The 22,450-nt window shown below is 37.0% G+C and overlaps 1 protein-coding gene across 3 annotated transcripts in view; it reads right to left on the bottom strand.

The window, feature by feature from the left end:
* PTPRF (protein tyrosine phosphatase receptor type F) overlaps positions 1-22,450 on the bottom strand; it is a 567,382-nt gene that overhangs the window by 472,727 nt on the left and 72,205 nt on the right. For all 3 annotated transcript variants that reach the window (XM_063297776.1, XM_063297775.1, XM_063297777.1), the window contains exon 2: positions 14,338-14,422. The gene's annotated coding sequence lies outside the window, so the exon portion shown is untranslated. The remainder of the gene's footprint in view (positions 1-14,337; positions 14,423-22,450) is intronic.

Below are 22,450 nucleotides of genomic sequence, written 5' to 3'. Positions count from 1 at the left end.
AGAGAAAACAGGATTTAAGATAACAAAGCTTAAAATAGCAACTTTAAATACAATGGAGGAAGATTTTTAAATCTCTCAGGACGTGTTATGGTTAATATTAATTGGAACATGCAATCTCTAAACTTAGGTTTTCTTAGAAAAACTGACATCATTTATCAATAGTTTTCCTGTTAGTCAGTTAAAGTTTCCCACGTACATTTTCAGCCTGTGCAAATATTATGCTTAAGCAGGTTATATATTCTTAAGCAGGTTACATATATGCGCTTGAAGCACAATACAAACTGTACTGGCCTCCTCTGCTTTTGCCAACTCTGCTTCTTTACTAAGTCATCGATTCATTCTGAGAATTCTGAAATCCAAATCAAATCTATATTATTATTAACAATAATGTTCCAGCTTTGAATCATTCCTCCAATTCTTTTCCTAACAATGCTTCTTAACTTCCATGGCCAAAGCAATTCAATTAATTGTATTGTATCAGGTGCACTTTCAGAGATGACTAGAGCTACCTCTGCGTTAATTACGAATTCAAGTAACTAAAACAAAAAATAACCCTATGCACAAATGTAATGTTTAAAAAAAACTGAAAATGGCAAAATTAAAAAAAAAATCCATTTCAATTCTTTACTGAGATAAAAAAAACAAACTTTATATTCAAGCTGTGCATTTTTGAAGGCATGAATTGTTGCACTTCTTAGAAATTGTAGATTTTCCATTCCTTATGACTCCCTGAAGTATCATCTTTATCAATACAAGTAAAACATGTACTTTCACATGTGTTTTATTTGCTCTAAATTATCTTTTTGGACCCTTTCAAGGCAAAATCAATGTTAAAGTTAAAATGCACTGCAGAAAACCAAATATTTCCCTGTAAATGGTAACAATATTTTTATTATCTTTGAAGATATAACAGTGATTCCTGACATTGATTTTAATAATTTATAACTATCTTTCTACAACTAGATGCTTCAGAGACTGTTCCCTCCTTTTTGAATAGAGGACCCACAAATTACTAGACAGAACGGGAAGAAAACAAATTGTAAAAATATTTTTCCCCTGAAGAATCTCCAATGCACTGCAGCTATTTCCTGCTTTAAAACACACTGGAAGATTTTTATTTTGAGGTCTTGTTTCTCTGATCTGAGGCTGGGATCATATAAATATAAGCAAACTGTGTAATTTACTTCTCCCACAGCTATTCAGGAGGCAGTTTCTTACTGGCGCATTCTTCATACATATTTGAAATACGAATGTTTTAACCTGCAACAAAATGTTGTAGCATAAACAAATACCACTGCCCTCACCCCAGGATATTCCATGCCATTCCATTCCATCCTATCTACACATTTAATTCAATGCACCCTCAGCAGTTGCCGCCTATTAAACATTCATAAGATTCTCATTGGACTTGGTTTCTTGTTTTTGAAAAGCCTTAAGTTTTATATTTAAACACACTTCAAGTTTAAATTACATCATACTATTCTCTTCTCACAGTATTAATACATGAGTATCATTGGTTTTCCTGTGGCTAAAATGAGCACATAGAACAGAGAAGAAAAGGACCTACTTAGACAGTAAAACTTTCCTGGCCCATTCTGATACATCATCAGTAAATCAAACCTTCATCTTGGGGGATCATAATAAAAAAATAAGGGCAATTATTTTGTTAATAATCACTGCATAATCTCCAAACATAGTGATTTTGAAATATTTAACCTTTCAGCTGAATATTTCTTTAGAAATGTCTGCCGAATCAATGGATTTTTCTTGCCAAAATATTAATTCTTTATGGACTATTCTGCTATCTAGTTTTTTTAAAACATTATTAGGAATTAAGTTAAAGATTGCTTTGTAATTTGTAAGGTGAAGTCCAAAGTTCCTCACCCGATTGTCTGAATATTGCTAGAACTGAATATTGTTAGCAGCATTCAAAAATTCAAATCTTCCTTCCTTAGCAGGTTTTTTTTAATATAAAATGGCCATTTATGCCCCATAAAAGTCTGTTAATATTGTTTAGAATTTGCTGTCACCTGTTGATATGTAAGTTCTAATATATAAACTTTAAAAAAGGTACATCAATAGGCTGTGGTTGAGACAAGATAAATTAAAATATTCTACCATTTCCTATATTGTTGTCTGTCAGTCTTTATAATGCACACACATGCAAATCTATCTTTTTATAAAAAGTTCTAGAGTGCTGTATACAGCAAGCTCCAAACCAACATAGATATCTGAATACTTTATAAAACTATAGGTGTACAAGTAGGTGTATGGGTTTATTTGTTGGCTATTCCAACTTTCCTTCAGGATCTCAAGGCAATATATCTAGTACCCCTTCCTGTTTTTCCCCACATCAACAACCCTGTTGGATAGGCTGGGGTGAGAGAGGACTGCCCAAAGTAATCCAGTGAGCTAAAGCTTAAGAAAATTCTTCTGTATGGTGAAAAATAACTAAATAATGTTTGCCATCTCCTTTTTATCTGCAACAATTACTAGGAGGAATCGGATATGTTAATCCCGCCTCTTCTAGTCAAAAGGCAAGGCTTACACCTTTATCATTTAGCGGAAGAAACTTATCCTCCTCATTTGCATGCATAGATTTCATCTGAGAGTAATTTACCAGCATTTATCAACCAGTTTCTGTAAATACACACAGACATAAGGAAAAATAAAATACATACAGAATGGTAAAATAACAGTTATAAAAACAAGCCACAGTCATGAGTTTATATTTTGACTCTGAGGTCTCTTATATAGTCAAAAATAAAATCCCCTACTGTTGGGTGTGACTGTTGGTGACCAGAATGGTACTTCATGCTAAGTCCAAGTCCTATTTTCTGTCATCACGGATGTCACCAAAAGGAAACAAATATACTACAGAAGTATCCCAGGGAGGTTAAAGCATCCGCTGCAGAATCAACCATTTAAATGCCCCATTTGTAGAGGCAAATTTGTTTGACTTACAATATTTCTTTATTTATTCAATTTATATAGCCGCCCATCTCAGACCAGTGACTCTGGGCAGTTAACCATCATAAAAAACAGTCAAACAATTAAAACAATACAAAAAATTAAATATAAATACAGCCAAGAGATATTAAAATCCGTCGGTGTCAACACAACCATGAAACGGGCCCCTTTGCACACTTGGAGCCCCAGGCCCAGGCACAAAGCCAGGTCTTCAAGGCCTTCCAAAAGGCCAACAGGGTCAGGGCCAGCCTAATCTCAGGAGGGAGGATGTTCCACAGGGCAGGCACCACGGCAGAAAAGGCACATCTCCTGGTCCCCGCCAGCCAACATTACTTGGCTGACGGGACCTGGAGCATGCCCATCCTGCCGGACCAGATTGGATGGGTAGAAACAACTGGGAAAAGATGGTTCCTCAGATAACCCGGTCCCAAGCCATGGAGGGCTTTAAAGGTGACAACCAGCACCTTGAATTGCACCTGGAAACACACTGGCAACCAATACAGCTCCCAAAGCAGTGGTGTTACATGTGCCAAATAGCCAATACTATTTACAACCCAGGCAGCTGCATTCTGTACCAGCTGAAGCTTCCAAATGCTTTCAAGGGCAGCCCCACGTAGAGCAGGTTGCAATAGTCCAATAATGCATAATAGAAGTAGCTCATGCCACTCCAAAGACTCCTATCAATGGAATCCCTACTGACAGAGCTGCTTGAAGCAGCTGCTTATTTGATGGAATGGACTACAAAGGTGAAGGGAGGCTGTTTATTGCTAGCAGAGTATTGGTAGGTACCATCCTTGACCACTTCTACTATGGTGGAAAACCAGGGTATCCCGGGGCAGAAAAAGATGAATGGAATCGCTCATGCCTTGAGCATCATTACCTTGTGAGTTAATTGGACAATGTTGGTGCTGATGAAAAAACTCAGAATAGGCTTTCTGACTGCGGTGCTACCTATGCATCAATTCCTTCTGCTCTTGTTCTCTTGGAATTAGGAGAGGAAACGTCTGTTGTCCACTGTTATGAACAGGCCACCAAGGGGGCTCCCCCCTCCCTGAGGTGTCCTAGAAAATCTCTATGTGTAAAGAGATTTACACATATTCCTCCAAGGTAAGAACTGACAATTCCGTTAGTCTGCTATTGTATACAGTTACCCCTTTATATATTCCACAGATAGGGAAGCTAAGTGCCTGTGCACCCTCTTTATCACACGTAAGAGTCCTTCTAAAGGTGCTTCATCCTCATTCCATGCTGATAGTGGATGCAGGCTTCTATTGTAACACTGTCCATTTGTATCATACATGACAGTCAGGCTGATGCTGATCATTGCTTCTTCTCTTAAGGAAGCCCTGAACATCCTGTTGCCTAAGTAAGCATAGCGTTCATACATGAATCTGAGAAATCTCTGATGTTCAAGTCTTGTGGGAATTTGTAGACAAGCTTCCAACAAACCTACCACGGCTGTTTGGTATGATAGCTTTTCCCAGGCATCTCCTTATCCCCAATCTGGAGGTTAAATTTCTGATGAACATGTTCAGTGGCTTAAGGTTCAGGATGGTTCTAAAAGTGCAGTAATGACACAGTGAAGAACACACTAAAGAAACTTCCTGTGCACAAATCCTTTCTATTGTGTCAATGCCCAATAGTACCCCCTTCACTCTGTGATGCTGTTTCTTACTCTTGGAGATGGGGAACAGCAAGAACCTCTCTCTTGGCTTTCATTTCAATTCTAGCATGTAGTTCCATGAGACGCTCTCTAGCATATCTGTCTCTGGTATTTGTGCCCAAGTGTGCCAAACCCTGTGCAGTCCATCCACATGACTATGATGCTATCAGTTCAAGGAGCATAGTCCTTGAATGATGATTCTTAAAATCTCAGCTATTTTCCTTATCTACCTTCAGTGTCATGGCCAGCTCAGACTCTGATGAGGAAACCAACAGCAAACAGCCAGTTCCAGAGTTGCCAGCAAACCACTGCCTGAGGAGCTGCAGGCAGAGGAGGCTGTATCACCCAGTAACCAGGAGGGACAGCTACTGCCAGTCTCGGAACAGGAGGCGTCTGAGCTGCCACCCCCTCCCAGTGCAAGGGCTCACCATGCAGAGAGGAGAGCAGAGCAAAGGCACTCTGCAAGGCTCCTCACAAGAGAGGAACCTCGCCCTTCCAAATGAGCAACACTGGGGCTGCTTCTATTTAAGAAGAGGAGTGAGCTGAAGCCTCTCCATTGGCAACAACAGTTCCCTGCCCAGACTCCGTATGCCTTGAATCCCAACGTGAATCTTTGAGACCAGCTGACGACCCTTCTACGACATTTGGATACTTGGACTTCACTTGACCACCCTTGTGCCTGCTGTCTTAGATTTGACACTCTCTCAAGGCAAGCTTGCTAGACTTTGGGGGGCTTGATTTCTCTAGTGCATGTGCATGTGCGTTTGCACTCACATTTCCTTTGCTGTTTATTTGTTTCATTAACTTCCCAAGTAAAGTTTGCAACTACCTCTCTTGTGTATTTGTGGGTGCATGGCCTGAGACAGGCCTGTTGAAAAGAAACTGGGGAAGATGAGGGCTGTCACCACATCAACACAAGGAAGGGCTAATCACTGCATGGTCTCATAAGAAAATTATTAAGTTTTATGGAGTCCTTCCCACTCACACTTCCCTTGGCTCAAATAGCACTGGCTCAAATTATTCAGACCTGGATGTGCATTGTTCAAAAGAGATGGAGGTATATTCTACCAAGATTATTTTTCGAAGAAAGAGTGAGCAATTTTATACACACTTTCATCAGGGAAAGAAAATCAATGTTGCAGCTATCCCAAGTAAATCCCTCTTTTTGCAACAAACCCCACTGAATTTGCTCTCTTCCAATTTGGTTTCTCTTAAACATCATTTTAGATAGTCTTACCATTGAACTGTTAGACAGTGCAAATACAAAGGAAACAGCCTTTTCAGTAAAGATGCAATAAAAGTGACTGAAGATCCTTTGTATGAAAATGCTGGAAGCAGAGTATAACATGCCCAGGATAGCAAATTTACTCTACCTACTATTACAAATGTGCTAGGGAAAGAGAATGCTAGGTCACAAAGTAAGTGACTGAAAATTCAGCATTATGCAAAATACGAAGTACATGTATTAAGAAGTCATCTAAATTACTTGAAGTTTTATACCATGGTGACCTCACTGAAGTGAAATTACCTTGTTTGAATTATGCAGGCAGCTGAGGATATTGCAATGCAGTTTAGATACTCTACAAAATGAATAAAATCCTTTCATTTAACATATAATACAGATCAGTGTCACATGTGATACACCCTCGGTTTGGTTAGGGTGACTAGGGCAAAAGATCAATACTCTTATGGTCAAAGCATCTAGAAATTTAAAAGATGTGTAGAAATGAGGTGCTTTTATTATCTTTATCTTGTATTTCTCTCCCCTGTTGAATGAAGTGAAAAAAGCAAACTCTTAATTCAACCGAATGTTCTTGAGCAGGCCTGTACAACTTGCAGGGGGGAAAGGGGCACACCGATAAATTAAAAATCATCACAGTCCGCAAAGGAATACCTGGTGCACTGATCAGCTGCTCCATAGCTAGCAGAGCAGCAGCAGCAAGGCTTGAAGGTGCTTCACAGCACGTCTTTCGGGGCAGTGGCAGTGCATGTATTACCTTTTTGAAAATGCTGGTGGGGTGCAGGCCTGTTCTAGATTATAGTGGTCACTTGCCAAATAAAACATGAAGGTGGTATAAATAAAAATAAAACATTGAATGAATCTGCTTCAGCAAATTTTTACAGTCACGCATTAAAGCACCTGTCCATGACCTAAAAACTATTTTCAGAAAAAGCTGTTATTTCTAGAGATTTCACAAAGCAATTCACTATGTAGACCCCCAAAACAGCATCTTAATCCAGCATGCAAACTCAAGAGCATGCAAACTAAATAAAAATATAGTGTTATGCATCTGACAGGCTTATTTGTGTAACGGTTTGTATTTTCATTATGTTCTGTCATCTGCTACATGGAATTTGCATTTAAGAGGATTTTACTGTATCTACCATGTTTACTATGAATTTAAAATAGTGAACCTAAAAAAGATACATTGTCTGGAAAGTGTTCAAAACTCCTTTTTTTACCTGTAGCAGTAGGTGAAACATTAACTACTTGTTCAAACCCAGTCAGGTCAAAAATACATTACAATTCATCTAGATTAAATTGAAAAGGCAAAAAAACAAAGAATAAAGCTATTTATATTTTCTTGCTAATATGCAGCATTTGTCAAGCTTCTACCTGAGACAAGCTGGATTGGAACTGGTAACAGGAACTCAAAACTCTGACTGACTGTAGAACTAAGGAGCCATTACAGAAGAATTCCAGCAACTGCTGTGTATCAAGTATGAACTCTATTTATACTGTAATCACTGTTCAAATTCTTGCAAATTTTTCTCTGCCATATTATGTGAAGGATACAAAGTAATTCTCTTTGGATGGACTGTTTCCATCTGATCCTTGTTTTTTAACTGCCACATCTAGTACCAGGCTGTTCACTTTGGACCATCTCTGAAGTAACTCACACAATACTTGTAGATGAAGAGAAGCCTTCACAGAACAGTTTTTTTAAGCATTCCTGCTCATATAATTCTTTTAATATCACTGGACTAGCAATCCTGAAAAGCATTAACAAAAAATTTTGTCTGAAAGAGATGCAGAGTCACAGTTCTTAGAGCTCATTAGTAGAACTCACACTATGCAGGACAGATGCAAAGGTTACAGTACCTAATATCTGAGCCTTTATCATTGCTAGTTAAAATACTTCAGTCTTGTCTCCTTTCATGTCAGAAGTGCAGGAAATAGAAAAGGTGAAAGTATTAATTAAAATTTTAGAAGTTAAAAACATTTAATAAAATATAAAATTGATACAACTCTAGCCCAATGGTGGACCACATTGATAGCAGAGGTGTTTCAGATCAATAAGTCATTCTGTGTGCATGTCGGTCCCAAACGGCACCATAAAAGATGGATAGTTGGCTGAATATTGCCGCGTTCTCAGCAAATATCCTTGCCCTCAGGGAGAAACCCACATTTTTCCATATAATCTTTAGTTCTGGCCAGATCAGTGTGCAATGTTTAAACATCTCCAAACCAACCACTCCTCCTGTGAACCTCCTCAAGCAGTTCAATCCAATTATGAAGATGTTTTACGTGAGATTTCCATCTTTTTAATTGTTCTGTTTGAGGTGTAGTAGCAATCTCCTCAGTGCAGTCTAAGAAGCTCCTTGACTTCAATCTTTTGTAGGAGGTACTTGGCCAAATAATGGGTGTGCCAGATCGTGTAACACCTTTCCATATTCCATGCCTTGTGCCACACTCCTTCTAATGCCTGGCGGGGCTATTCCCGCCAAGAGATATAATTTATCAAGCAGAGTGTGGCGTAAACATCCGGTAATAATGCAGCATGTGTCATTAAGTGCCATTAACAATGGCTACTATGAATATCGAAGGGATATCAGCAGACAAGGAAGTTTTATTAAGTAACTTCTGCAAGGTCAGTAAGTGTGATATTCTCTGTGTGCAAGAGACTCACCGAGGAATTCACCAGCGGCGCCCACATACAGTAAGGTTTCAGTAACACAAATAGAATCTTGAAGAACTGCTGGCTGTCACAGTAAACAGCTAAATGAACCACTGGTCAGAAAGGTTTTATGATACCGGGTCTCAGCACAAGAAGCATTTTACAGGAAAGAAACAGCAGGTAAAGAAAGATGGTTAATTTATTGGGAGTTCTTAGAACAGGAACGTGGAGAATATAAGATGAAATCAAGGAAGCAATTGGCTGCAGAGGGACTTAATTTTCAATTGCACAGTTAAGAAATAGATTTAAGGTAGATAGATAGACATTTGGAATTGAGCAGCAGAAGACAGAATCTGAAGTTGAATGTTGTACAAATGATGAACATGTAATTGCTAAAATGTATGAACTTTTATTGAAATTTGAAATGGAAGAACAAGTGAAAGACTATGATAAAATGGGCTAAGAACTTTGGACACAATATACTGATGGAACAGTGGGAAAATACGTGGTTAAAAGGACTGAAATTTACATTATAATTTAAAAGAGAATTTTTACAAAATGATGTACCATTGGCATATAACTCCAGAAATCTTGTCTAGAATGTATAAAGGTACTTCAAATTTATATTGGAAATGTGGACAGCATGAAGGGTCATTTTATCATACCTGCTGGACTTGTAAAAAAGCCAGAAATATCTGGGTTGAAATACATATAATGATACAAAGAATTTTAAAGATCAACATTCAACTGAAACCAGAACTTTTCTTGTTGGGATTAATGGCAGTCAATTAGAAAATAGCCATGGAAGATTATTTTTATGTATGATTATTGCTATGAGACCATTATATGTACAAAAATGGAAAGACTCTGAAATACCCAGAATAGAAGAATGGTTGGTGAAGATGACAGAACTAGCAGAGATGGCAAAATTAACTTGTTTGATTAGAGAAAGATCAACAACTACATTTATCAGTGACTAGAAACCCCTTAAGGTCTTTTTACAGAAAAAAGAAAAAAATTAACTTTTGATTTATGGGTTTGAAGATTAGGAAGGGTAGCTTATGGAAAGAAAGAGAATATGATGTAACCTTACAGAGAAAGGGTAAACTATAAATGCATTCATAACCGCTGTCAAAAAGATTAGAAGCCGCTTCTTTATAATTTTTTCTTCTTTTCTATTTTTTCTTTTTCTATTTTCTTATTCACTATTCTTCATCTTCTTTGTTTCTTTTCTAATATTTGTATTGTTCTGTTAAATTTTTCTCAATAAAAATTACAATTAAAAGAAAGAAAGGTTTTGTGATACCTTAGCACCCCATTTATCATTAAGTTCATTAAAGCCAGGATTCTTTGATCCTCTTGATGATTTCCTCTTGAATCAGTGGGGAGGTTGCTGTTTACTTCCCTGATATAGGAGAAATGTGCAGATATTCCAGCCCTGTAATACTTTGCAAACCACACTCCCCTTTCCCAGCCTTCGAGAAGCCCAGTACAGCTTGAACTCTTATGTTTAAAGCCTCACTATCACCTACAACAAAACTCCCAGATTCTTAGGCATTCTGTCTGTTCTTTTCATTTTGGGGCCAAGATTTCTAGAAGTGTGCAGATCCACAGCATTACACAATGTGGCTACCCATTATGTTCATAAACTCTTTCTGATCCTCACAGTCACAGAGAAGGAATTTCTTTGATTAAACTGATTAAAAATGGAAACTACAACTATCAATGTGAGGCTGTCATTTAAAATGAGTAGTACAGTAAAAGCAGATTATCAAAATTTATTTCACTGTCTCCACTGACATAATTACGAACTCCAAGTTGAAAGAATACAAAATAGAATGAAGTTAGCTAAAGTAGTAAATGGATTTAAGATCAAGACAAATAACTTTTCTACCTTGCAATTAAATACTATCTAAGGAAAACAGGCTTGAAAGATAAATATCTGCGATTAAAGGTGACACAGTATAATTCATACAGCTAGCATTAAACCAGGTCAGAGATAATGGAAGAAATTTTTAAAATGAATTATAGTCCAGTTCATTCTAACACCTCAAAACAGACTAATGGTTTCAAATATTTATTTTTTTATTTTATTTTATTTTTCAAATTTTACCACCACCCATCTCCCCCAAAAGGGGGACCCTTTTCACATGCACCTTTATTTGGTTTTTAAAAGGCAGCATGTTAATAAACATGCAGCTATTTTAATTCTAACTTGTTGAATTATCTATTTTCCTCTGCCAATATTGAAACAAAGCCTTTCTTAGGCTAATTCAAGTTTTGTAAAATGGAGCAGAAGCTCTGCATCAAGGTTTCTTTCCTCACAGCAAACATGAATACTTTTGATTTTTGTGACCTGGAACACGCCAAATGAAGCCATCCCACAGCATCACCCTCTGCTGGAGAGTAGATGCTGAGACAGTATTCTCTGAGTGTGCATGACCTCCCAGCACTAGTTTATCCTGTCTGTTTTGGTTTCTATTGACTCTAAATCTAGTACATTGTAAATTGTCTCCAGCTTTGCTAATATAAACGCTACTTAATTGTTTTTTCTTTATGCGTTTATTAGATTTATATAGGCTGTCCCATTCTGCATGGATTCTGAGTGAGGGTAGTTAAAACTAATATGGTTTTATTTTACACTTTCAACATTCTGTAAGGCAAGAAAGAAACAAAAATACTAAGTGACCAGAACAATATATTTCAACATTAAAAGTATCACTAAACTTATCAAAAGAAGAGTTATTATTGTTAGCGTAACTTTCCAGATCTGATAAAAATGTGGTTCATCCCTCTGAAATCTAACCATGACAAAGGACTGATGGTAATGTCCTCCACCTTCAGATCACACTGTAGTTATGCCAAGACAAAAGCCAGATTAAACATGTAACCATCTGTCTGCACTGGGTCCCGAATAATTTGATTCAAGGTTCCCATCCTGAGCCACACCAGACTCTACACACATGGGGATAGGATAAACTCTCCCCAAACTATCAATCCCAGAGACTCCACTGCCAGCTTAGAGACTGAATCAAGCAGCTCAGTCAGGGAGATAGCTGTGCTTCTGCAGCAGGGAGACCAGTATAGCAGCAACAAATACAACTGCTCCCTAGAGCCTACAGACCTCACATCTGGTTATCTCTGGTGAAGAGCCCTTGAAAGCCATTAAGGCCTCCTGGATGACAATTGCCAATCCAGCCTCCCTGCCCTGGGACTGCAGCTGGTGCCAAACCTGAACCTGGAGTGGACAAATCTCCAAGAGCACAACATGCCCTTTGGAGCCCACCCAAGCCTCTGTTATTGTGATGGTATGTGGGAATGACCTTGGGAGACAGGAAGAAGACCTGCACAGCCTAGGCAACAGTCTGATAAGAGGCAGTTCCATCTGCAGGTGGGGGAAAAGCATGAGAACTGTTTCAGAAGGAACCCTCCCTAATTTTCCAGAGGCTAAAAAGAGAAGAGGGGAGAAATACTTTCAGTCTTGCAAGATTCTGTTTAATGTAACCTTACAATAAAGATAGTGCTGATGGTCCTGGTTCTGCTTCTTGTCTGGACTACCTCAAAGGGCTAACAGTTATATATGGCAGGTTGGCTGCCTCATCCACAGTAAGATCATGGATGAAGAAAGCCTCATTACACACTAACCTGGCATTTAATGGCACCAGCTGGAGACAAGGGTCACTGAGGATCTGGCAACCTGAGAGCTAGAATGCAATATTGAGGGGTTGGAATCAAATATCGACCAATATCAAATATCGACCACACCTTCCCTATGTGTGGCCCATTTCCATTTCTCGCCATATCTTTCTCTGCTTGTCACCACTTGGGATGGAGCTGCCTCTGTCAAACCTTCTAAACCCCACCCCCTGACCCCTCTCCCCGAAGACCAGGAACCATCCAACCTAAATATCCTCAACAACCCACCAACTACCCTCAGCCCACCATAAAACCACAGCAACCCCCCATCCCACTGCTTCCATGGTAACATGCTCAGTAGGTACAAGGAAATCAAGTTCTCATGGAGGCTGCCCCCTCCCATCCAACACTTTGAACACATTCCCCATACCTGTACTACCCCAATTCCAATGGGGTTAGCTGCTGACATAGTACTAAAACCACATACTCAGACCTCCAATACAAAACCAATCCAAGATTTTAAACCTTCAGTAATCAATCACATGAGCAGTCTCAGAAGCCATCCTGCAGGCAAGTACCACAAGCAGTCAAATAAAAAGTATCCTTAGAGCGATGACAGGAAGCAGAGATCATAATCCACATTTAGGAGACCAATGCTCAGGCAGCTACAAGGTTCAGGTGAATCCAACACTCAGCCTGCCCAACCTGGCTCCCACTGTCCAGTTCCTCACCCTGACTTCAGAGAGTCTCTGTTCACCCAAGAACCAGCTCCCCAGCTGCTGCAACTCCTCTCAGTTGGTTGCACAGCCCAAAGCAGCAGGACTTTTAGTAGGACCCCAACATTGTGACAAACCAGAGCTTTCCTCCCTGACACAGAGAGAAACATACCATGTGGCCAAGACACCTAAACAAGGACTTGTCTTTGCACCATTGGGGGGGGGCTATTGATTCATTTCTCCATTTCTTCCGCAGGGTGTCATTCCATTCTCACTCTGCTCTGTCCAAATCCACCACCACCAACCAGAGCACAGTCTAACATCACAGCAAACAAAACCTTCTAAAATCCACCCAAGTTCTCCCAAACAGAAGAAACCCTGCAAAAACCAACTACTCTTCTGCCCAACATTGACATTCCACTTCTCCCTGATTGCCATCTTGGGAAGGAAAAAAGGGATGGACACAGCTTGATTTGAATTGCTTAGTTTATATTTCCAGAAAGAGATAGCCAGCAATTATTTGCTTGTTTATTTTACTCAACGATCTTTGGAAGATTCCTTGGTGCATCTGATAGGACTTGATTCAAGTGTCTTCAGACTATTCTTACACTCAGTGTAGATATGACTAAAATATCAGCTGATATTTATCCTCATCACTCTTCCATTTTTCTTGGATTATGTTTACCAACTTGCCTGATTAAAGAGTTCTTGGAAGTTTTGTAATCTTATTTTTCCCCTCGTTAACACATCTGCTTTTTAGCATCTTAGGTACTTATTTAAAATCCTCTTCCCCTTCTTCTTTCTTTTAAATAATACTTTAAACTATCCTAAGTAATCCAATTAAAAACAAATACATACATTCCCAACTGGCCTACTCACAAATTGCAATCCATTGAGACATTTTCAAGAGATGTTTGAGAAGCAAAATTTGCCACTGTAAAACTAGAATCCAACTACAGGGAGTAAATTCACAGAAAGCTCTTTCATTTTGTTTTTATTTGCTACATTAACTGGAAAAACATTTTTTTTACAATTCAAAACTTTTAATTCTGTGTTTCCTTAATACATACTTTATACTAAGCCAAGTTTTGTTTTAAAAATATTGTATTAAACCATTGTGCCTTCTTCCACCTATTATAAGCCAGTTTACAAATGACAATGGTTATATTGAAGATTAAACCAAAATGAAAGAAGCTACAGTATGACTTAACACAAGATGGATTTTTTTCAGCCAGAGGCTACTAATTTGTTTACTGCTGCAATTTTTCATGTTTGCTCTATTTTTCTGCCAAGATTTCCCTTCTTGATAGCTGTACAGTCATTTACTTATGAATTTTTAAGAGTACTTGAGAGCAGTTTATATACAAAGACATCTTTAATTAACAACCCCCGCCCCCAGAAAAACATTATGATTATCTGCCTGCCTGTCTGTCTGTCACAAGTTTAAACTTACCTGTGTGCAGCAAAACTCCTCACACCCCTTTGCAAGCAAATGTTCTAGGTCCTTTTCACACTCATCAGCCCATTCAAGTGGTACCCTACAGAATACAAAAGGTAATAATCTCAGTATGTATGTAAAGCCACCATAAAATTATATATGCAACTCATCTGCAGGAGAGCATTACTTAAGTCAGTTACAGCTCTACATGCACAATTAGCACACATCTGCCAAAGGAATACTAAACATAGATTTGTTTTTATGGCTAAAGGATGCTACAATCTTTCTTGTAGGCTTCCAGAATGCTAGGATGATAGGTGCAGAGAGAAATAAGTGAAGCACAAATTGGAAAATAGCCTAATTAATGTGTACCGATGAGGCTCTCATTTGAACAAACACTGCTGGAAACAAAAATAGTTTCAGAGCAATAAACCTTACTTTTGAGGTCCACAGAAAAATGATTATCTGTGCAACAATAGAAATACTTATATTCTCTATCATGGAAAAGTTACTGCCTCTGCTGGCTCCTTAGAATGGACCAGTTCATCCACTGACACTTCTTGAAGTATTTTCAGGAACCTAACCTTGCTATTATTTGTATTGCTGATACTGAAAATAACCACAAGATCCCAACTATGCCAGTAATAGTAACGGCTGAAAGGAGACTCAACTGCATATTTTCCATTATTTCAATATCAGATCATAATTACGTAGAACAAGTCATTAGAAGACTCCTGAAAAGAAAAATTGAAACTTGATTAACTCTTATATTATATCTCATATATACTACCCATCTTGCTGTATTCAAAGAAAGGATCAAAGAACATTAACGCATAACGCCAGAAAGATTTGGAATAGAATTTGCAGTTAACTGTTTTATCCAAGGCTTATTTATTTAACAATTAACAATCTGTATGTCACCAATTTCATTCAGATTCATTATATTTACATTGAAAACATCCATGATTTTAAAAATAGCATGAATGAAACCTTCATGGTAAACATAAACATTAAAACATCCACAGTAAACAACCACAATAAAATGTCCACATAACAATATAATAGACATTATAACCCCTTTGGAGGGAGATGGGCGGTGACAGAAATTTGAAATATAAATATTTTTATATCAATGAATTAAGTTATATCAATGAATTAATATACTTATAACAACAGTTGCACAGGGACTCACAGCCTTTAATCACCACAGGCAGCCAAGTAGGGGACTACAATTAAAGATTCAAATGCTGCTGAGAGGCCCCACAGGACTAAAAAGGGGGGCACTTGCATTGTGACAGAGGTTGTCAAATAGCATGAACACTACCACTTCCATCCCATGCACATTTTATCATTTGTCCCCACTTACTCCCTCTGTGGTTACCCTTGAGTACACCTCTCTGAAATGAACTCCCACCAAAATAAAATACAAATTTTTACAATTTGGGATGCAGCATGAAAAAAAAAATTAACCATAGCAGTTTATGATTTATATTATTTTAATCATATTTTATTTATAATATGTATTTGTTTGTGTATATGAATAAATGCTGCTCATTTTTTTAGAGTTCAAAACACAGAGCATTTCCTTGGGAAATCTGCAGAAATTATGGCAGAACCTTATGAAGTAGCACATTAATTTCAGCAAGAGCAACTGTTACCTAGATTTGTAGTCTTGAATCTGCATCAACAGGAACTCTAATCAATTACTTCCTGTATTTATTGTCTCTGAGGAAAATGAGATCCAGAATTAATAGCAAGAGTTCCTGATGATTTTCTCAAGTTTTATTCATTTCTTCTCCATATAATTCAAGTTCAAAGAAGTTGTATTTTCAGGACTAAAGCATATATTTTTGATGCTGAGGGAAATATTTAAGAAAGGTCAAAACTGTCTTTCTACAGATTTTTGTCTAGTACAAGACTGAAACCTCAGTGACCATGCACTTTACCTGATAATTGAGAATCACCTATTTTATCACCTGGTAAAATGCCAGTTTAGGAGTTGAAAGTAACACTTCCTTTAGGAGAAAACAATGTAATAACAATGCATGTTTCATGCTTCCATATTTTCCTGGTTCACTCTAGAAGCTGTTAAAATTCATGAAGGTTTACTTTTATATACTGCATAATAAATGTACACTAAAATTATTTTTAAAAATCAGTGTGAACATAAATCATTAAAATGTTCCTTGTTCTAAACTCAATGCATTATCATCTTCTTCAAAAAAACATTCCAATATTTGATTATTTTAAACCAAAATAAAATTCTCACAAACCATGATTTATGAGCTACATTTCAAACTATGGTTCTCAAGTCAGCTATAAACTATAATTGAAACAAAAACTTCTAATATCCTCCTTGTAATTAATTAAGAGGAAAGCATGGACCATGTTTTAAATTACATCTCACATCTCTCATTGTGCCTGATAGAATTCTGTTAAGATCAGTATTGGAAACCCAATCCTATCCAGACTTTACTGCATCTTCTTCGCCACAAGAGAGATACTCATCATTAATATGGTTAAAACAGATACCATCTATTTATTAGTTTTATGCAGGTCTTATGGATGGTGAACAGAGCAGTTTTCATCAGCTGCCTAAGCCAAACAGATGACCAATGACTTTAGCCTGGTTGAAATGATCATAAAAATAATGTCTCTTTCAGTTTTAAGTTTAATGTAATCCTTTTATCTGAAAAAATTGTCTTGATAAACTTTAGTACTATTTATAAGTAAATGCGGGTTTCCTGGGCTGCTACAGCAGAAAATAAAAGCAACCATGTAAGAAATATTTTAGCTAAAATGCAGGCCACTTTAAATACGCCTTCATACTGCTTTATTCAGTTATTCTATTTAAGTGGTTTATTAAATGTAATGGGGCTATATGGACAACAAGGTTAAAAATAACAACGCTACAGTGCTACAAATTATCACAGATATTTATTTGTGATTGCAAGGAAACAACACATGATATTAAATTAAGTGGAACTGAAAAAGCAAGAGTTCAGAAAGCATGATTTCATCTTTGAAATCAATTTTATTCTATCCTACTCTTTCCTCCAAATCTACAAACAACTTGTGAAATGTTCCCATGCTTTAATCTACCAGTTTTACCCACTATTTAATTACACTCTGGGTTAGAAAAGTATCTGTTTAAAATAAAGTGCAGACCATGAGCTGCAGAGAAAATATATTTGCATCCCACTGCTCAAGCCATCTATTGCTAATTGACAATTCCAGCAATAAGTAGCATAACATGAAAAATGCCTACGTAAATGCTAAGAAGCAAAGAACTATGTGAACCTAACCAACAGTTTGAAATCAATAACAATTTCATAATCAAAGGAGGTTAAATGATGCTGTGCAAATTACTATCAGCATTATGCTGACAGATGCCAAATGCTTTACATTAAAATATTGGCACACCAAATATGGTCTTCAATTCTCATTATAATAATATATTTTAATAGATGACTAAGAAACCCATCCTTAATTTTTTAAACAGAGAATAAGAAAAGATAAATGGAAATGCTAAGATTATGCATCAAGCTCCTCATGTAAATATTTAATAATTAGCATCTATTGTCTCCCTTTATTTTTAGCCTTTTAGAATTATTTTTTTAGAGCCAACACACCTTCAAATAAGAAACATTTTCCATTCCTGCCTCTAACATCTCTACCCAAACAAAACTCCAGTAAAAATTACTGGGACACTGAGGGCCAAACTGAGATTTAAAAAGTAATAATTACAAAACATTTGGTGCAAACCCAATTCAAAAATGGAATTGCAATTTCATGTAATTAAACTGTACAATAAATGTAACTATTGTCATATGAAAACACAGTTTAATAAAATATTCTGCTAGCCTCCATATTCTGCTTGCTATACTATTTTAAAAGTATTATGTCACAAAATTTAATATCTATAAACAAGAGTGCAGAATCAATCAGAAGGTGGTAGAAAAGATCATCAGTGCCATAAATTGTGTACTATATAGCTACTACCTAAGTAATTTATGATAATGATAGAATATTACGGTGACTATATAAAATGCAGTAACACATAAACATTCAAAATGTTAAAGATCAACATAGACCATTTACAATTCTACACTGCAGGTCTTCTAGAGTTCAGTGATTGGTGACTCATCAGAATTAAAGACTACTCTATACAGTTTTTGTGTGTCTTTATTTCAGAGTTTACCAATGCAGAATGGCTTTCAGTACAACAGAACTAGCATTTATTGTGAATGGATCATTTCTGTAAATGTTGAAAAGTATGCATGTTAATCAGCCATCAGGAGATTAATGCGGGGGGGGGGGCTGTTATTCACTGGCAACATATTGTCTATTTCCAACTCCTGATTTTACATTTAAATTCACACCACTAATAAATGGGGAGTGGGGATTTTCACACATCTGAAGGATTTCTGAGCTATCCCTAAGTATGCAAAAATAAATACAGTCTGGCAGAAGTCCCTCCCATCAAAGGAAAAGTATCATGTATATATAAAAATAAGTCTAAATAAATGAATTAAAGTTAAGACTTCTCCACAGCTTGGTTGATGGTGGTGGTGGTGAGATCCAATCATCAAATCCATCCCAGGTTACAACTTCCAGTAAGCACTGTACCAAGCCATCATCACTTTCAATCCAATACCCTTGCTCCTTCTGAGGAGGAAACCAATTGGCTGGATAGCAGTCTAAACACTGCAGAACAGACAATCTACTTTTCAGTGGAGAGTCATAAAATCCTATCCTCTTTGTTATATTGCAGGGTCATCAGGATACATGAAACATTCCATTGCTATAACTCTACTGCTTTACATCTTGAAGTCCTTCCTTTCCAATAATGAGTAAATGGCTTTCATAAGCCATTCCAATCTTTATCGGAATACAGTAAGTGATTTCATTCCACTCTATGCCAAAACTCTTTGGGGTGACAAGATGGGGAAAAGAGCAGGACCATGTATTTCTGCTCAGTCTTATGCATGATCCTTCAACGGTGTTTATCTATGGGGTAAGACATAAACTGCAGAAATTAGAAGCAAGAAAATCGTTTTCTTAGTTGGCTGTTATTCAGCTAGTGAATTCACTGTCAGAGCTAGAATTCAGACTCCTAGGTTTTGACTGTGCCCACTCCAACTCCAAGCTGGAGAGAAAGAATAGGGTCCATTATTTACCCTTACCAAAAGGTAATAAAGATTTCACACTAAGTATTTCCCTTAGCTTAAAGATGCAAGGATGTTGAACTTCCCAACTCTTTAATTTCAGTGAAAAACAACACAGTGATCAGCTTTGTCCCCTTATAATCAAGTATAACAAATAGCAACATTGCTGGAAGTATATAAGAATTAAGTTAGAGTAATTCCAGTGGAATATTTGCTACACTGGAACACCAAATAATTCCATGTATGGTTTTGGAAAAGCTCTCCACATCAATTGTTTTAAAGAGATACCAGATCGCCTAATATATCCTTCCACAGAATTATCAGTAAACATCTTATTTAATTGTAACTAAATTATATTGCACTTTGGTTATGTATTATTCAAAATTATAAATCAGAGACGCTGTTACACAGAAACGGGTTTTTTTGGTATTAAAGATGAGGAAATTTGTGGTGGCAAAAAAAAAATCCTCTCTTAATCAGCTGGAAGTATAACTATTATTGGAACAAGGCTATGAATTTGACCAATAAATCTAATCTACCATTCTCTTTACTTTTCCAATTTTGAAGTCAAAAGTCCAGATGCTCAATAACACGTATTTTTAATAATAAAACTGCCTCTTTTATTTGTGACCTTTGTTCTTCATCTCTTTCATTGACTTTTGTTCTTTCTTTCATTGAAAGTATTTCTTTTAAATCTCAGAACTTCCATAGGACCTTGCAAAGCAGTCCACAGATCCTTCACAAAGTGTGTTAGCATGAGCCAAGCACCCTTCCCAAAGCATTAAAGAATTCATGTTCTTTGGATGGCTTGCATAGCTGCTACAAACATCCCTGACTGTCTGTACTTTATATACGCATAGCCATGGTTCCAGAGGAAGTTCCTGATGTTTGTGCATACATGTGCAGATAGCTAGTGAAGCCTTTGAATAATAATCAAATCAATATCTACTTAGCTTTTGGGATGAGGGACCCAGCTCATGTAAGGATGCAAAAAAAGTTACACAGAATTTATTTCATTTCTCCTAAGGTTGAAAACATTTTCCTTTCACTAACAATTTTCCATAAGCCCTAGAACTGTAAAACTAATGCATTTCTGATTTGGTCAAATTAGTCAAAACCTTATTCACATACACTGATATAAAGGGAGTCTAACTCAAGGGGAGAGGCAAAAACTCTCATGAAGATTTTATACCGAAGATCAGGCAGCAGAATCCTTTCTTCCAACTGTTCAACAAGTGTCAAATAAGTTACAGATGCAAATGCAGAAATCATTAATCATTTTCAATTTTAGTTTAAAATTACAAGATCTGACTTGTTAACTGCTTTTACATATTCTCTTTTAATTATTTTGCCAAAGTTAAACTAATGAATACAGCATAAAAAACCACTTTATACCTCCTTATTGTACCGTAGGAATTTTTTAAATTATTGCGTGTGCGTGTGCGTGTGCGTGTGCGTGAGAGAGAGACAGAGACAGAGACAGAGACAGAGACAGAGACAGAGAGAGAGAGAGAGAGAGAGAGAGAGAGAGAGAGAGAGAGAGAGAATACATGCTATTCAAATCTGTCAGGGGATCCAAGTGGTTGTGAATGTAGAATTTCACTTAAGTTTCTCTAATTCTAGCTAATCATATTAATTGCCCTCTAGCTAATCATATTAATTTATCAAGTTGGTCAACTTTGGAGGGGAAGGCATTTTCCCTTGCAAAAGTTGACATGCTGCTCTCAAGGACAGATACTATATTCCTTTCACAGCCATTTACAAAATATTAACTAGATGGTAATAGCTTTTTGTTTAATTTAAAAGCCCATCAACATTTCATTAAAACTACTGCTTTAGCATCAATTAACAAACTGCAATTTTATCTCACCCCTGCCTCATGCCCATAGTATTTCTTACCACTCTCCCATAATCTTTCAATCAGAACGATCCGTCATTTGGCAATTGCTGCATTAGATTAATTTTCTTTTTCATACTGACTCACTCAGAAACAAGAGCACAATGGTGATCCAGACATCTGTTCCCATAGGATGTTACACAAGGTGTACGAACAGTATGAGAGTTTTTTAAAAGTTGTTTTTGAGAAACCCTGTCTCTAAAACAGTAGAAACAGAAGGGGTTCCAAGACAGATGGCACAGACAATCAGAAGCCTAGAGAAGCTTATATATGGAAAAAAAATATTAAAAGATCAGGACACTTCATCTTCCTGAAGGAGATGGAAGTGTTGCCAAAGATAATCAAAACAATGAAGGACAGGGAAAGGTGGTTCCTCTTTTTTAATACACACACTTCTGCTAGAGAAACAAAACATTACTTTGGATATCTTTTTTGTTCTCAGAGAAATATGTTCTAGAAAATAGTGGTTTTGACATATAAAGTATTGACTGCTACTAGTAATTATCCAAGAACATACAATCCATGCTGGTCATTTGGAAAAAAAAATCAGTTATTATGCTTTTTTGTGATCTTGGATTGGCCTGATAAAAGCATTCCCTCAATATGGATTGTATTCACCATGCAGCCCCACATATTTATAAAATATTGTTGCGTAGCTATTGGGTAAATGTCTCTGAATTCACTGGAGGAAGCCAACTGGACAATGCACTTGCCTTAGTGGGGTTGGAGCTAACACTGCAACAATTATGTTTCCCAAAATGAAGTCAGTGCCATTTTGCACAAAGAAAAGAACATGTGCAGGAACACTTTCTTTTTGCAGATAAGAACAGTGTTCATAGTAACAGGGAAAATCAACTTCTACTTCCTTCTCTCTCCCTTACAACTAAACACAAATTCATGCATCATGAAAGCAAATGTAGGTTTACTACTGTATCAGAAAACTACAGCAAATCATGGAATCACATTGAATATACCACTATGAAACACATTTACCAAATTATACACAATATTTCTGACTGTGTACTTGAAACATTGTACAGGTGGTCCTCACCAACTGCCTTGT

The sequence above is a fragment of the Candoia aspera genome, chromosome 3, assembly GCF_035149785.1.
Source record: "Candoia aspera isolate rCanAsp1 chromosome 3, rCanAsp1.hap2, whole genome shotgun sequence".
In the NCBI taxonomy this organism is placed as follows: Eukaryota; Metazoa; Chordata; class Lepidosauria; order Squamata; family Boidae; genus Candoia; species Candoia aspera.
This window is presented reverse-complemented; position numbering and strand designations above follow the sequence as displayed.